The following is a 15,166-nucleotide window of genomic DNA, read 5'->3' as shown; positions in this document are numbered from 1 at the left end:
CCTATCCTGTAGAGCTCGAGCATAAATATCGTATTGGAGGGGTGACGACTCCCACCACAGTTAGGGTTTAGGACTACGGTTCTCACCTAACCAGACCCTTACATATATCAGGTGTCATATTGATGTGCTTGTTGATCACTGATAAACTTGATTAGTGTTGATGCTATAATGCATGGTACGGTTATGTATATTAACCAAATGAACTTACTCAAGTGTTAAGATTACTGAATTGTATAAGTGGCAGTGACGTACTCCTGTCAGGATCGAGAATGATATCTTAATGACTTAAAAGTATGTAACAGAAAAAGAACATGGTAAAAATATACGGTGGTGTCAATTAAGTATAAGTTCGTACTTAAATTATTATTTTGTAAATGTAGCGTATAATTTCCGTATTTTGAGCTGGATAGGAAGTTATGCTCGGCGTTAAGCGCTGACCGATTCAATCGGCTGTCATCCGTATCATGGATGGCAGCATTTTGCAGGATTTAGTTCGGCTTCCGATCCAGGCCACAACAATTACTATTTATCGAGAACTTAGCTGATTTTTGTATCTTTATTGATCACTTGATGATGATGTATTTTTTTTTCTTTTTGAGCAAACAATATTTCTTATCAGAGGTAATATTTTACTTTTGTTTTAAACAATTTTAGTTTTATGATTTAAAGTTTTTAACAATTCGGCATTTTGAGACTTCCGCAATATTTTTTTGTATTAAACGTTATTACTAAATGTTAATTATGTATCGATATTGCCTCTCTTGTTACACGTGGTATCAGAGTTAAAGTTAATCGAATCCCGGAACTTCGGTTCCATGTAAAAGAATGTTCTCGATAGCCGACATATTCAAAAAAAAATGATGTTTTTTTTCTTTTTGTTCCAAATAAACTTTTTTCAAATTTTTTAATTTTGTGCTTGTGTGACCATGTGTAGATTACATGTTATAATTATGTTAATGTGATATTGACCACATGTTTAAATTTCATTTGAGATGACGAAAGATTATAATATTCCCTCACTGAGGATCTAGGATTTGACAATTGGAATAACAGTTAACGTGAATGAAGAGTTTGAAGGTAAAGTTATTTCTGATAATTTTCTCATTGAAAATTTTTCCATTCATATTCTTTTTGATTCTAAAGTCGACCGATCTTTTATCTCTACCTCTTTTCTTCACAAATCCTCCCTCTTTCAAACCTCTGAAATTCAATCCCCAAATTTGTTCACCTATCGGTTCACCATTTCTATGTGACTGTATCTTTCCTGCTTTCCTCTTAAGATTTTAGATCATCATCTACTGTCGACTTGATAGTGTTTGAATTGGGTACTTATGACATTATTTTGGGTATGGTTTGTAGAGACGTCATCATGTGGAGATTTTTTTTAAAGGACAAGATTGTTTGGGTTAAAACTCAAGGAGAAGAGTGCTTGATTATGAACAAATATGTGTCCCCTGTTCAAACCATTTATGTCGTTCAAGCCATTAAGATGATTAAGTATATAGATGAGAGATACATGCATGTGCTTTATTTCCAGTAGTAAGGATAAAGCCAAATTGAGTCTTGACGAAACCCCGATTGTTAGTGAATATCCTAATGTTTATCTTAAGGATTTACCTTGTTTACCCCCGAGGAGAGTTGTTGATTTCCATATTGATCGGATTTATGATGTTATCTTTATTTCAAGGACTTTGTACCATTTTATCCGAGTCGAGTTCACTAAATTATAGAAGTAGTGGATGAGTTACTAGAAAAAAAAAAAAGAGAGAGAGTTTTATTCGCAGTAATGTGTCGCCTTGGAGAGCCCCTGTTTTATTTGTTAGTAAAAATGATGGTACAATGAGGTTGTGCATTGATTATAGGGAGATTAGCAAGATTACCATCAAGAACAGTTACCCTTTGTTTAGGATAGATGATATTTTCGACTAGTTAGAAGTTAGGAACTCAAGAGTTTTCTATGATTTATTTGAGATCTAGGTATCATCAATTAAGGATAGCCGAGAATGGTATTCTAAAGACTGCGTCAGTTATGGACTTTATGAGTTTCGGTGATGTCATTTGGGGTAACAAATACGCCAACAACGTTTATGGATTTGATGCAGAGATACATTCGTCCTTATTTGGATAAGTTTATAGTTTTTATGAAATTTTGGTATATTCGAGAAAAATGGAGGAACATGAGGAACATTTGAGGATTATGCTAAAACTTTGAAAAAAAAAATTTAGGAAAATTTATTAAGTACGAGTTTTGGCTTGAGGAAATAGTTTTATTTTTCTAGGTCATATAGTGTCTGAGGATGGAATTCCTATGGATCTGGAGAAGATTAAGACAATAACTAATTGTCGATTCCGAGGAATGTAACTAAAGTTCGAAGCTTTTTGGGTTTTGCTGGTTACTATAGGAAATATGTTGAGAATTTCTCTAAGGTTACTCGTCCCATGTTTGAGTTGTTGAAGAAAAGAATTCGATTTTAATAAAGTGAGAGTTACATGATTGCTTTTGAGGAATCACAGAGGAGAATCACTACGGCTCATGTATTGATAGTGTATGATTGTAGCAAACGATTCAAGGTCTATTGGATACTTCATTTAAAGGTTTGGGATGTGTACTTATGCAAGATATAAATGTCATAGCTTATCCATCGAGGCAGTTGAGGCCACTTGAGGTGAATTACCCATTGCACGACATTAAACTTGTTGTAGTAATCCTTGCTCTAAAGTTGCGGAGACATTATTTCTATGGGCTACCGTATAAGATCTACAGCGATCTTCAAAACTTGAGGTATGTCTTCAACCAGAAGGATTTTTAACATGCGCCCAAGGCTATGGCTTGAGTTATTAGGATTATGTCTTGAAATTTTATACCACCCTAGGAAGGTGAACAAGTTATCTTATGTTTTGAGGAGGAGACAGAGAGTGTCGAATCTGTACCTTGGGAGTTTTACCGTGAAATGCAGAGTTTGAGATTAGAGATTTGTAACCAACATGAGGTTAGACGGTATTTTGGAGCGATGACCATACATACAAACTTTGTTTGACCATATCAATGAGGCACAACATCAGAATCCGGAGATTATTGAGTTAATCCATAGAGTTGAGGGAAATGAGACTAATGTTTTTGAGTTAAAATAAAGAGAAAAGGTGAGTCTGAAATTTATTAGACGTTTTGAAATTCTAAGAAGAGTTAGAGAAGTTGCTTATTAGTTGCCTTTTCCATCGAGTTTGGTAAAAGTTCATTATGTGTTCCATGTTTCACAGTTGAGGAAATATATTCATGAACCCCTTCAGATCAATGAGTCCTTAGCCTATGAGGAGAGACCTATCAGATTTTGGATACACGAGTCAAAAAATTGAGAAACTCTAGGATTCCATTGGTCAAGGTTTTGTGGTCAAACCATAGAGTGAGGAAGCTATTTGGGAGAAGGAGGCAGACATGAGAGAGCGATACCCTAATCTTTTCTGTAAGTTCTAGTTCCGGGACGAATCTATCTTAAGGGGGAAAGAGTTGTAACAGACTCAAAATTCTTAATTTTCATCTTCCGATTAATTATTCTGAATTTTTAAATCAAATCTCTAATCCTTTGATTATCCATTTCAAACCATCTTTAATTCCTAAATCTTTTCCGATTTTGTAATTTCTTTCAAATATTAAACTTTAAAATAGTATTTTGTTTAAAATCTTTTTATAAGCACTAAAATATTATTTTATTATTTTATAGTACGAAAAGTAAAATTTTATTATTATATTCACGGTTTTGTAAAACGTTACTTTTTAACTTTCTTCCTTAAATTAACATTACTACTTAACCTTATAATTTTGATATAATTATTTTATACATAAAATGAGTCGTATTTTTATTATTAACATTAAGTATAGTTTAATCAAAATTTTAAATAAACTACATATTTTCATGATCAAATTTACCCATTATTTTAAAGTATATTCACTTGTACATATTATAACAAAATTTTGATGAACCAAAATCCTTTCTATGGTAACCCATGATGTTCATCACTTACACAAGCTATCACAATTTCCTTACACAAGCTAACCTTCTTCTACACTCCGAACTCTTACACATTCACTTACACACTCCAACTCTTACACATTCATTTACACACTCTAAATCACTTACACAAGTTAACCTTCTTCTATACTCCTAACACTCTTTTTCATACAATCTAATGAACTACAAAGTTGCCCAAACCCATTATAAATATCCTCCTTAGCCATGAGATCACTTACACCACCATCATCAAATCATTCTAACATTCTTTCTTATATTTTCACTTCATTAAATCTTACTACATTAATACCTTTATTAATTGAAGAAATTAAAGAACATGGAGCTTAGAACACTCTTTACTTAGCTTAAATCATCATCATTATTTTGGGAGTTGGCATTAATTATCTTTGGAGCATTATTGTCTATCTTGGAGAATCTTATTTCTTATTATTTTCCTAATTAGTACTTAGTACTAATCCTTGGTGTTAGTATGGTATAACTTCTTACCCTACTCTTTTTATGAAATTTTACATTATATTTACTTTATAATATGCAAAGTATGTTAATCTAATAATCTTTGAACAAGTTTAGAAAGTTGAGTGCAAAATTATATTCTAGTGATATTAAGCATGATTTATGTTATAAACTAGTGCTAGTATATTTATGAGTTATGTGTTACATTAGAAATGTTATTATATTTAAGAATTTATTTTATGTTAGAATTTTGTATTAATATGTTTATGTTAGCCTTCAAACTAGTTTATAAGTAGTAAGTTATTTTATGAACGTATTTTACTAAGTTTGATTATATTAAGAATATTGTATATTATACTTTATTCTGAGATTTAAGTTTATCCTTAAAGTTATAGTAAATTTCTAAGTTATTGTGTAAAGTTTTTATTTTTATTTTTTAGTGGTTATGTTAATTATTTAAATCTTGAATTTACTATAATAAATTAATTGAAGTTGTTTTATTAGTAAAAAAAAGGCCCCGAAATACTCATAGGTTATTCGACCATTATCATATTAAAAAGAAAAAGAGTTTGATTTTTTTTTTTATTATTATTATAAGCTATTTTGTGATAATATTAAAATAAAATCTTAAAAGTTATTTTTGAGAAAGCTTTATAAGTTATTAAATATTGAAGTGTTTTTGTTGAATATATGAGATTTCATAATTAAAAAAAAATAATAATAATAACTTTTGTGACATTTAATTATTTAGTACAAAATAATATTTTATCTGCTAACTATTTGACCAAAATTTATATAAAAAGACGTAAAAGTATTTTTAGTAAACTTGTTCTTAAACTATGTGTGAAATATTGATTTTTTTTGAAATTATAAGTTTTATTTCTTTTATAACTAGAATGTTGATTTTTGCGAATCTGATAAGTTTTACTTGTTTTTCCAAACTTGAAATAATTATTTTTTGGTAAACTTGTTGAATTTTGAAAACTTATCCAAAGGTTGCAGTTTAACTTGAATTTTAATTAGAATGTTTGATTTTGTGAGGAGAATAAAGTTTTATTTATTTTAAAGTTGGAAATTTTGATTTTGGGGACTTATTTCAAGAGAAATAGATTTTTGTAGCTACTTGTGGAAAATACTAATTTGGAGACTATTTATAAAATATTAAGTTATTAGTGTGAATTTAGTGACCTATTAAAATAAAGTTATAAATAAAATTTAATGTGTAAAAATTAAGTAATGAACATATAAAGACGTAAAGGTGAATTAAACGTTACGATTAAGAATTATATTAAATAAATGAAGTTACCACTTAGGTTGGTCAAATTCAAATTCAAAGTCAACTTGGAGTAATAAAAATGTGATATACTTGTGTGAAGTGTATTGATTGAATGACCCTGATAGTAAGGTAATGTCGAACCTTGGACCGGCATGTAAAATCCCAGCGTCCGTGTTGGCCGGCACGTAAAATGCGGTGTAAGACAGGGGGTTCGTTACCTATCCTGTAGAGCTCGAGCATAAATATCGTATTGGAGGGGTGACGACTCCCACCACAGTTAGGGTTTAGGACTACGGTTCTCACCTAACCAGACCCTTACATATATCAGGTGTCATATTGATGTGCTTGTTGATCATTGATAAACTTGATTAGTGTTGATGTTATAATGCATGGTACGGTTATGTATATTAACCAAATGAACTTACTCAAGTGTTAAGATTACCGAGTTGTATAAGAACATGGTATCTTAATGACTTAAAAGTATGTAATAGAAAAAGAACATGGTAAAAATATACGGTGGTGTCAATTAAGTATAAGTTCGTACTTAAATTATTATTTTGTAAATGTAGCGTATAATTTCCGTATTTTGAGCTGGATAGGAAGTTATGTTCGGCGTTAAGCGCTGACCGATTCAATCGGCTGTCATCCGTATCATGGATGGCAGCATTTTGCAGGATTTAGTTCGGCTTCCGATCCAGGCCGCAACAATTACTATTTATCGAGAACTTAGCTGATTTTTGTATCTTTATTGATCACTTGATGATGATGTATTTTTTTTTCTTTTTGAGCAAACAATATTTCTTATCAGAGGTAATATTTTACTTTTGTTTTAAACAATTTTAGTTTTATGATTTAAAGTTTTTAACAATTCGGCATTTTGAGACTTCCGCAATATTTTTTTGTATTAAAAATTATTATTAAATGTTAATTATGTATCGAGATTGCCTCTCTTGTTACAGATACGATGACATTTGACCGCAATGATCTTTTATACACCCATCCTACTAACAGAATCCACATCCAGACAGCTAATGGGGCATGTGTACCGGTTGCCAAAGCTGGAGCAGTCAATATCTCTTCCTCTCTCCATCTTAAAAATTGCTTGTTAATTCCTAGTTTGTCTCATAAATTATTGTCGATCAGTCAGCTAACAAAGGACTTAAACTGTACTGTCCTGTTAACCTCTGCTAATTGTATTGTGCAGGATGCTCAGACGGGGACGATCATTGGACGTGGTACTGAACGAGGTGGACTATACTATGTCGATGAGGTTATTCACAATAGTGGTGCAGTGCTTGTTCATGGATCTCCTGCTCACCAATTGAGGACTTGGCACCGCCGTTTAGGTCATCCATCCTTAGGTTATCTAAAACAACTTTTTCCTTCACTTAATAGTTGTAATGCATCTCTAGATTGTGAAACTTGTATCTTAGCTAAGAGTCACAAACAGACCTATGTTCCTAGTAATACTCGTGTTCCCAAACCCTTTGATGTAGTGCATTCTGATATATGAGGCCCAGCCCCGCATACTGACTCTCATGGTTTTTCATATTTTGTGTTATTTATTGATATTATTCTCAAATGTGCTGGGTTATTTATTTGAAACAAAAATCTGAGGTTTTTGATGTATTTGTAAAATTTTATAACATGATTCTCACTCAATTCTATGCAAAACCTAAAATACTTCGCTCAGATAATGGTGGTGAATATATCTCAGTTGCAATGAAACAGTTTTTCCTTGAACATGGTCTTATTCATCAAACATCTTGCCCCGACACTCCACAACAAAATGGGGTTGCTGAATGCAAAAACCGTACCCTTCTTGAGATAGCACGGGCTCTCATGTTTGACACTCATGTACCTGTACACTTTTGGCCTGAGGCCATTGCTACTGCCACCTATCTCACTAATCGACTTCCCACAAAAATCCTCCAATTCCAGACTCCTCTTGCCACACTCAATACGTTTACTCCTGTTCCCTCTTCTCACTCCCTTCCTCCTCGCATCTTTGGGTGTGTTGTGTATGTCCATCTTCCATCACGAGCCCGCACTAAGTTTGAACCACGGGCAGTCAAATGTGTGTTTCTTGGGTAAGGAACTACGCAAAAGGGCTATCGATGTTATGATCCTATCCATCACAAGCTTTACACCACCATGGACTGTGACTTCCTTGAACATTCCCCCTACTACACCCACCCTCGATCTCAGGGGGAGAGTATGAGTGAGGATCTCAGCTGGTTGATTCATCCCTTGGCCGACTGTCGAGCTCCCAAAGAGCAAGTAGGCACTACCACCGATATTGCCACAGACATTGTCACTGAATCATCTCCTCAGATTACTACTCCAATCGTCCCTGAGCATCCGGCCGAAAGAGAGGTAACACCGAGTCAGGTAACACCGAGTCCTACTGCTCCTCTCATTGATATATCCACTGACTATACTGTGCCAAGGAGTGTTATTGTCCCCAGGAAATATAATTTGCCCCCTCGAAGTACAAGAGTAATGCCCCCGAAGAGGTATGATCCCGAGTATGAATCCCAGAGATCCCGATATCCTATTGGTAGACCGGATGATGAACAACTTTCACAGACAGCTGTTGCCTTCAATGCATCCCTTTATTCTAGTACCATTCCGAAAACCATTGAAGAAGCCCTCCAAGAACCAAAGTGGAAGCAAGCTATGGACGAAGAGATCATGGCTCTCCAGAAAAACAGAGTGTGGGAGAAGTGCAGATTACCAGGTGATAAGAAGACGGTTGGCTGTAAATGGGTTTTCTCAGTCAAATATCATGCTGATGGAACCATTGAGAGATATAAAGCAAGACTTGTTGCTAAAGGGTACACACAAACTTACGGGGTAGACTACTCGGAAACATTCTCACCTGTGGCTAAAATTGATACCATTCGAGTCCTCTTCTCTGTAGCAGCAAATAAAGAGTGACCTCTATTTCAATTTGATGTAAAAAATGCCTTCCTACATGGAGAGATTGAAGAAGAGGTATACATGAAGCCACCACCCGAGTATTCAGATGAGTATAGCCAAGGAGAGGGGTGCCGACTTAAAAGAGCACTATACGGCTTGAAACAGTCCCCTAGAGCGTGGTTTGGGAGATTCACTATAGCAATGAAGAGATTTGGCTACAAACTGAGCAACTCATACCATAATCTATTTCTCAGGCGGAGTGGAAAACAAATTACATGCCTCGTGATTTATGTAGATGATTTGGTGGTTGCCGGAAACGACTCCAAGGAAATTGACCGTCTCAGGAGCAAATTATTCCAAGAATTTGAGATGAAGGATTTGGGACAACTGAAATACTTCCTAGGAATAGAAGTTCTAAGATCAAGGAAGGGGATATTCATCAACCAGAGAAAGTACGTCTTAGATCTCTTAGCAGAAATAGGCATGTTAGACTGCAAGCCAGCAGATACTCCTATGGTAGCTAATCATGGTCTACAAATTGTTGAAGAGGCAGAAGTGGCAGATCAAGATCGCTATAGACGGATAGTGGGAAAGCTGATCTACTTATCCCACACGAGACTAGATATTGCCTACGCAGTAGGGATTGTAAGCAAGTTTATGCATCGACCTTAAGTGGAGCACATGGCAGCAGCCCTGAGGATCCTGAGATACTTAAAGGGAACCAGTAATAAAGGAGTCTTCTACTCAAAAAATGATAATCTTGATTTTACTGGTTACACAGATGCAGATTCGGCTGGTGATCGGGATGACAGGAAGTCTACTTCAGGATACTTCACTCTTGTAGGGGTAATCTAGTCACTTGGAAGAGTAAGAAAAAGAAGGTGGTTGCTTTGTCCAGTGCTGAAGCAGAATTCAGAGGGATAGCAAAAGGAGTTACAGAGATTCTATGGATTAGGAAACTCCTAGGAGAGCTAGGTTTTCACCAGACACAGGCAAGCCTTCTATATTGTGATAACAAAGCAGCAATAAGCATCTCCGAAAATCCAGTCCAACATGATCGAACGAAACATGTAGAGATCGATCGACACTTTATCAAGGAGAAACTAGAAAGCAAGGTCATCCATCTCCCCTTTATTAGATCTAAAGACCAACTAGCAGACATTCTCACAAAAGCAGTTTCATCACAGGTCTTCAATAGCACTTTATGCAAGTTAGGCATCGGTGATCCCACGACCTAACTTGAGGGGGAGTATTGATGTAACAACCCGACTTACCGTTGACTGGGTAAACAGGGTCGTCACGGGGATTATTTCCCAAGAAACTTAAATCATATCCCAAAACCTGGGCAAAGGAATCACCAACTCTATTACGAAACCAACACAGCTAAATCTCAAACCAAATATCTAATCTAAACATAAAGTAACCATACCACTCACTACGAGTCCATTATAATCAACATAATCAGAACTAATCGGAACTAATATACATTAAACAAATTCCTAATACAAACTATAAGCTTCCACAATCTCAGCTCAAAAGGACATCCTTAGCACTCTCATCAACATTGCGAACCCGATTATTCCCGACTGGATCCGATCTGTAATCAGCTAAAAGATGGAAACAACAAGGAATCAGATTAAACTGAGTGAGAAGCAACAATCCAAAACAATTAAACACAGCAATTCAAAACAATGGTTTAAAAGCAACATCAGTTTCCAAGATCTATGTGCGCATAGGGAGTCTAGTTGAGAGGAACATCCATAGCTCTAAGGCTACGTCTCTCTCGGGTGAAGCTAGTCAATATCTCAATGACAATTCGCTTCAAAACAGGGAGTAGGGAACCATGTTCCTCAACTCCGTCAATGACCAGCCCGCAAGCCCAATCCATTGACCATATCAATATCAGCATAATCATTCATAAACATTTATCACATTCATATAAATTTCACAAACTTTAAATAAACATTTTACAAATCGTAGCCTGGCCAGACCCCTTTTAAGGGACTGTTACTACTCACCTAAAAGAACGCTTCAAGAGGCTAAGTCTGCTGCCCCGCGATTATTAGAAGGGCTCTTCGATAAAGTCGCCTCCTGAAGCATAACAACATAGCATCACAACAACGCATACGATACTACAGCTAGGTTCATATAGTTTATTACTACTCATCCTTAGAACGCATAGTTCCACCAGCTATTCTAATATTTCCAATTAAACACCAATATATACATTCAAACTCAATGTTAGAAATCCTCAAAGAATCACATAATACTTTCAAGAATATCAAATTATTCGATACTTATCCATAACTCTTGGTTTTAACATTTCTAAGCATCATATACTAGTAAAACTTGATCTTTGATTCACCATTTACATCTTATTAAACTGGAAGTAACCATTCTAGCCCACAATCGCTATTGCTCATAAAGAATTTAATAATCCATCTAAAATATTAAATCATCTAACAATTAGCTCTTAACGAGTATCCACAACCCAAAATGATTAATCTCAACTTCACCCAAATCAATCAATCAACATAATACCCATAACAAGTTCTCAAATCAGCAAACATCTAATATATCACCTAAGAGTATCACTTTACTCAATTACTTGTCATCATCATTATCAAAACCTCCATGAACAGCTAACATTTACGTGAGAAGTTCATTAACCCACGCAAAATCAGGACATCATTATCATCATCATTATTTGCCATAAGTTTTCTAATTCCTAACAATAATTATCCAATATCTCATATCCAGCTAATACTCCCAATCAACATAACTCATCCAATTAGTTTATATAAACTCAAGATTCATCAAAATTAGGGCTTAATACATGGTAAAGGAGCATGCTAATGAAAATATGCCAATAAAATCAATCTCATATGAATTAAACATCAATACTGAAAAAAACAGAGAAAAGAAATCTAGAAGGGTATGCCTTTTGTTTACTAATCAGTAAAGAACACCACCAAAACCAGCTACAAAATTGATATCAGCTTCTTGAATTTTCGATGCTTAAACAACGAGACCAAATTCTACTTATTTTCCCCAATTCAAAGAACCGGGTATTAGGCTAGAAAAGGTTCGATTGCTATATTTTTAAATTTACTTTAATGGAATAAATTCTACAAATATATATTGATTTTGCATGTAATTTCCGATTAGAGATAGCTAGGGTTCGAACATATGAGAAGAAAATCGATTATAAAAGATGAGTAAAATGAAATCACACATAGAAATTAAGAGATTTAATACCTTAGTTTGTTTACACCAACAAATACAAGAAGAGGAACACCGGTAATGGTTGTAGAACCACCATGAGAAGCGGTGTTCGTGTTCGGTGAAAGCCGCCACTTGATTTTGCTGCACAGAGAAAAGGGAAAACGAGAAGGACCGGTTGAATCAACGAGAAGGTGATTAATCTAGCTTGAAGGCACTCGAAATTTCAGAAGAAGGAGGAAGGTGATGAAGATGCTGCTGGTTGCTCGAAGAAGAAGGAAGGGAAAAGGAAATGGGGAATTGGGTTACTAATTTGGGGTTTTGGGTATATAAAAAAAAAATTTTTTTTTTTTAAATTTTATTTTGATCTTTTCCTTTATGTGTAAGAAAAATTAGGATAAGGCTAAGTTATTACTTTGGCACTTAGCCTTCCTTGCCGCTCACTTCCAAGATTTTTTTTTTTAACTTTTTATTATAATAATAATAATAATAATAATTATTATTATTATTATTATTATTATTATTATTATAACCTATTTAACTCACTTGATTCATGGTAAATTTTCTAATTAGTTTAAAGCCCAAAATAATTTTATTTATTTTAAATTCCCGAATGTCACAATTGAAGAGCAGTTCAACATTGCAGTTACATTATATACAATGCAGTTACACTATATTACGCGGTTATCCCTTATTAGTTACTATAATTGATAAATGCTCATGTATATATTGAATATGATTCCATGTAATAAACAAGACAGAAAACAGTATCTTTCAAAAAAAAAATTCCAGAAATTATTAATTCTTCAAATGGAACTCACCAATTAAACTGATACGTCATCTCCTTCTCACGGTCTTATCTCCATTGCTGGTCGCTTCTCAGCTTCTTCCTTCCGGTTTCCGTTCTTAAAATTTACAACCTTAAAAAAACCCTAAAAAATAAGAGTACCTTGAAAAACCTCAAACTGAAGGGAAATTAAAAGAAGTACAATAGGTTGGAGATAGCAAGAAAAGCGGTACATTAGGTTGCAATGGAGTAGGTAGAAGAAGAGAACTCAGTTGAGGTTGGCGTGGAAGCATCTGCGGGAAATCGGCATTGACGTGTCGAAAAGGGGAAGAGGATTGTTCATTAGATTCATTTGAGAACAGTAGAAATTGATGCTCGTTTTTTTTATTATTAATAGATATCTAAGAATTAAATTAACATTCAATTCAAACAATCAACAAACTTAGCCTTAAAAAGACCTTTCATCAACAATAATCTATGCAGAAAGAAATAACTAACGGATTAATCAAACCTTTTAAAATCAGATCTTATCAAAATGATGGAAAGTGGGTAGCGCGTTGGAAATAAATTTCGATGCACAAAAACAATTAGTAATGGACAAATCAAATCGCAATGCCTATTGAAAACCCTAAAAACGAAAATGTAAACCTAGAAAATAAAAATGAAAAGCAAAAAATCAAAATTAAAAATCTTAAATAATGAGACTCACAAGAATATGGAGAAATCATAGTGCCAATTAAAAACCCAAAAAAATAAATTTGAAACCTAATAAATGAATAAATTAAAAACCTAAATAATGGAACTCACCAATTAAAGTGATGCGTCATCTCCTTCTCACGGTCTTATCTCCTTTGCTGGCCGCTTCTCAGCTTCTTCCTTCCGATTTCCGTTCTTAAAATTTACTACCTTAAAAAAACCCTAAAAAAAGAGTACCTTGAAAAATCTCAAACTGAAGGGAAATTAAAAGAAATACAATAGGTTGGAAATGGAAAGAAAAGGAGTACAATAGGCTTGAATGGAGTAGGTAGAAGAAGAGAACTCAGTTGAGGTTGACGTGGAAGCATCTGCGAGAAATCGGCATTGACGTGTCGAAGAGGGGAAGAGGACTGTTCATTAGATTCATTTGAGAACAATAGATATTGATGCTCGTTTTTTTTAATTATTAATATATATGTAAGAATTAAATTAACATTCAATTCAAACAATCAACAAACTTTAGTTTTAAAATGACCTTTCATAAACAATAATCTATGTAAAAAAAATAACTAACGAATTAATCAAACCTTTTAAAATTGGATCTTGTCAAAATGGATGGAAAGTGGATAATGCGTTGGAAATAAATTTCGATGCACAAAAACATTTAGTAATGGATAAATCAAATCGCAATGCCAATTGAAAACCCTAAAAACGAAAATGTAAACCTAGAAAATAAAATTCAAAACCAAAAAATCAAAATTAAAAACCTTAATAATGAGACTCGCCAGAATATGGAGAAATCATAGTGTCAATTAAAAACCCAAAAAAAATAAATTTAAAACCTAATAAATGAATAAATTGAAAACCTAAATAATGGAACTCACCAATTAAAGTGATGGTGTCATCTACTTCTCACGGTCTTATCTCCATTGCTGGTCGCTTCTCAGCTTCTTCCTTCCGGTTTCCGTTCTTAAAACTTACTACCATAAAAAACCCTAAAAAATAAGATTTCCTTGAAAAACCTCAATACTAAAGAGAAATTAAAAAAAGTACAACAGGTTGGAGATAGTGAGAAAAGCAGTACATTAGGCTGGAATGGAATAGGTAGAAGAAAAGAACTCCGTTGAGGTTGGCATGGAAGCATCTGCCGGAAATCGGCATTGACGTGTCGAAGAGGGGAAGAGGACTGTTCATTAGATTCATTTGTGAACAGTAGAAATTGATGCTCGTTTTTATTATTATTAATAGATATCTAAGAATTAAATTAACATTCAATTAAAACTATCAACAAACTTTAGCTTTAAAAGACCTTTCATCAAGATTATCTATGTAGAAAAAAAATAACTAGCAGATTAATCAAACCTTTTAAAATCAGATCTTTTCAAAATGGATGGAAAGTGGGTAGCGCGTTGGAAATAAATTTTGATGCACAAAAACAATTAGTAATGGACAAATCAAATCGCAATGCCAATTGAAAACCCTAAAAACGAAAATGTAAACGTAGAAAATAAAAATGAAACCAAAAACTCAAAATTAAAAATCTTAATAATGAGACTCACCAAAATATGGAAATCATAGTGCCAATTAAAAACCCAAAAAAATAAATTTGAAACCTAATAAATGAATAAATTAAAAACCTAAATAATGGAACTCACCAATTAAAGTGATGGGTCATCTGCTTTTCACGGTCTTATCTACATTGATGGCCGCTTCTCAGCTTCTTCCATCCGGTTTCCGTTCTTAAAATTTACAACCTTAAAAAAACCCTAAAAAAAAGAGTTC

The 15,166-nt window shown here is 33.9% G+C and overlaps 1 long non-coding RNA gene across 3 annotated transcripts; it reads right to left on the bottom strand.

Moving 5' to 3' along the window:
* Positions 1–8,800: 8,800 nt before the first annotated feature.
* On the bottom strand, positions 8,801–13,797 carry LOC130818716 (uncharacterized). Of its 3 annotated transcripts, XR_009043970.1 has the most exons (6): positions 13,496–13,797; positions 12,922–12,981; positions 12,723–12,833; positions 11,938–12,045; positions 10,698–10,770; positions 8,801–10,286 (listed from the first exon to the last, which is right to left on the bottom strand). It is a non-coding gene; the product is annotated as an uncharacterized LOC130818716 (long non-coding RNA). The 3 variants fall into 3 exon arrangements; XR_009043969.1 differs by having other exon boundaries at positions 12,723–12,981; XR_009043971.1 differs by lacking the exon at positions 11,938–12,045 and having other exon boundaries at positions 12,723–12,981.
* Between the last annotated feature and the right edge of the window lie 1,369 nt (positions 13,798–15,166).

Source organism: Amaranthus tricolor, chromosome 1 (assembly GCF_026212465.1).
Source record: "Amaranthus tricolor cultivar Red isolate AtriRed21 chromosome 1, ASM2621246v1, whole genome shotgun sequence".
NCBI lineage: Eukaryota > Viridiplantae > Streptophyta > Magnoliopsida > Caryophyllales > Amaranthaceae > Amaranthus > Amaranthus tricolor.
This window is presented reverse-complemented; position numbering and strand designations above follow the sequence as displayed.